The sequence below is a fragment of the Manacus vitellinus genome, unplaced genomic scaffold (assembly GCF_001715985.3).
Source record: "Manacus vitellinus isolate BGI_N305 unplaced genomic scaffold, ASM171598v3 scaffold_6_pilon, whole genome shotgun sequence".
Lineage (NCBI taxonomy): Eukaryota > Metazoa > Chordata > Aves > Passeriformes > Pipridae > Manacus > Manacus vitellinus.
Genome location: NW_021940750.1, coordinates 10,663,445 through 10,666,450, shown reverse-complemented (window position 1 = coordinate 10,666,450; position 3,006 = coordinate 10,663,445). Strand labels below are relative to the sequence as shown.

The following is a 3,006-nucleotide window of genomic DNA, read 5'->3' as shown; positions in this document are numbered from 1 at the left end:
ATTTAAGTACAAAAATATTAATATCCCCCAAAGTCTTGACTTGGGTGGTCTAAGTCTTCTCTCCATCCTCACTGAATGTGTATATTCTGAGGGCCTTGGTTAAGAGTATGTTACACAGGGATTCAAGCAAGATCTTCCGAAAACTTGACTGAATGGCATAGCTGATGTATGTGAGCAAAAAACAGGGACTACTGACTAGTGGAAACAGTAGCACTTTTACAGATGAACTGGATTTAGCTGCCAGTCACTGCTTTAGACAATTTCCCTTTTTTCTGTTAACAGACATGAACTTGCTACTGTATCTTGAGAGTAGTCAGTTATTTTACAAAACAAGTGCCAAAAAAGCAAATACAGAAACGGAAGACAGGCTTGGCCTTTTAGTTGTCATTCAAGCTGTGCCTTTAAAAGTGTGTTCCTTTTTCACTACAGGAAAAAAATGAAAATGTTCTTTTATTACATAAAGTAGAATAATGCAGATGCAACTTTTATCTGTCCATAAAAGGCCAAAACTAACTCTGCCTTCAACAGGAAGCATTCATAATGAATTGAGTGATATGCAGAAGAATTTTTATTTGTATCTTAGGAATGCATAACTAGAAATATTATAAGCAATTCCTTGACAGTTCCTATTCTACTTAGAAAATATGCTAACAATTTGTACAGTCTCTTTATAAAATCTTCCTGGATGCGTCAAACAGAAATACATGCAGGACCAAGTATTTTCTCTGTTGGATTGCTCATGCAGACTTGTTTACTATCATAATTTATTCATGAGTTTTATGTTACTGATTTCTATTTATATTTTTAGCCTAAAATTTTTGAAACATTTGCTCAGAGAAATAAAAAAAAAAGAATTTTATTGTCTAATATCTCTAGTCATTATGGATTCATTAAGAATGAAATTAAAAGCAACAAGTTAGCCTGCTCTGTATTTTCATTAACAAGGAAAATACAGATATTCACATATGTGAATTTTGCAGGATTCCAAATTTTCTCTTAAAAATCTCTCTCCCTTACTTTTAAAAGAACTCACCTGAAACTATGTATCATTCTCCCATCAGAAGAACAGAGACTGAGTGAGGAGCCTGACTTAATAGGGAGCAAGTCCATTAACATCAGTAAAAATTAGCAGTCTGATGTTTCTTACAGGTCTTATCCTGAAAACCATTTCTCGACAGTGCTATTGCTGCTCTGATTTTCTTTCAGTTTCAGTACCCAATAGAGAAAACCATTTTATATTATTTGTTCAAATAAATCATACTCAGAGAAGGGGTGCTGCAGTAGTGAACACTGTTCACAGTCCTGTCCTTAAGATTACAAATTGTGCTTCACTGTGATCTGACACACCTTGATTCCCTAAGCATTGGTCCCTTCACTTTGTGGGAAATTAATTCCTACCTTTTCTCCCCACTGTCTTTTCTTGGGACCCCTGCTATTGTCATTCCTATTGTGTCAAAACTATTTTCTCCAACTGATTACTGTAGATATTTCCAGATTTCTTGACAGACTTGTTAATGAAAGAAATATTTTTGGGAGGGGTTTTTTGTGGTTTTTTTTTCTGTGTGTGTGTTTTTTGTTTTGTTTTGTTTTGTTTTGTTTTTGTTTGGTTTGGTTTTGGTTTTGGTTTTTTTGTTGTTGTTTTTTAATATCTCCTTCTTAGTCTTAAATCATAGAGTCTAGGATAGTATAAAAATCATGCTATACTCATTTTCCCTCTGAAATCCATCTCTGACTGCTTTAAGCCAGATTTTCTGTATACCCTGTCCATCATGTCAGTAAATACAAAAGGGGAGTGTGGGGAGTTGACCCTGACTAAGTGCCAGGTGTCCACCAAAGCCTGTCACTTCCCTCCTCAGCTGCACAGGGGAGAAAGAAATATCAGAAAAGCCTCGAGCTAAGAACATTGAAAGATCACTCTCCTATTACTGTCACAGAAAAACAGGACCAACATGGGGAAAATTAATTTATTGCCAATCAAATAAGAGTAGAGTAATGAGATAATGGCCCCCTGGTGGTCTAGTGGTTAGGATGCGGAGCTCTCACCTCCGCGGCCCGGGTTCGATTCCCGGTCAGGGGACTTCCCCGGGCACATGGAACTCGTCAGCCCTGTAAGGCCATCCATCTATGAGAAGGTCACTCTAAACAAACCTACATCCTGAGGACCTCACTGCCACCGTCCAAGCTCGCTCGGCCCCGGCAGATGAACCTCAGGATTAAAGGGTGGGCTCAGTTCAGCACACACTGTGTCTCATCTAAAAAATCCACTGCGCAGGCTCGAAGGGTAAAGACCTTTCCCAAATCTTCACTCGCGAAGACTGGCCATGATGATGATGATGAATGAGATAATAAAACCTAACACTTCAAACACTTCCCTCCCTCACCTTCTCCCCACCCCTCCTTCCCCCTGGGCTCAACTTCACTAATGATTGCTACTCCTCCTCCCCTGCAGTGGCAGAAGGGGACAGAGAATGAGGATTGAAGTCAGTTCAACACTCGTTGTCTCCTTCCTCCTCACACCTCACCTGATCCAGTGTGGGGTCCCTCCTATGGGAGATAGTCCTCCATGAACTTCTTCAACATGGGTCCTTCCCACAGATTGCATTCACAGACTGCTCCAGAATGGATCCATTCCACAGGTTACAGTCCTTCAGGAACAGACTGTTCCAGCATGGGTCACTCACAGGGTCACCTGCCAGCAATCCTGCTGCAACATGAGCTCCTCTCCCAACAGATTCACAGTTTCTGCCAGGAGCCTGTTCCAACAGGTTCCCCGTCTTAAATATGTTATCCCATACTCGTGCTGCTAGTACTGTCCCTGATGGGTTCGGTCTTGGCCAGCAGCAGGTCTGTCTTGGAGCCAGATGGCATTGGCTCTATGTGATATAGGGGAAGCTTCTGGCAGCTTCTCATAGAACCCACCCCTGCAGCACTCCCACTACCAAAACCTTGCCATGCAAACCCAATACAAAGAAGTAACCACGAAATACACACATCTCTCTCCTTCTC

The 3,006-nt window shown here is 41.0% G+C and overlaps 1 non-coding gene across 1 annotated transcript; it reads left to right on the top strand.

The window, feature by feature from the left end:
- The first annotated feature begins 2,005 nt into the window (after positions 1-2,005).
- On the top strand, positions 2,006-2,077 carry TRNAE-CUC. Its single transcript has one exon. It is a non-coding gene; the product is annotated as a tRNA-Glu (tRNA).
- Positions 2,078-3,006: the final 929 nt, after the last annotated feature.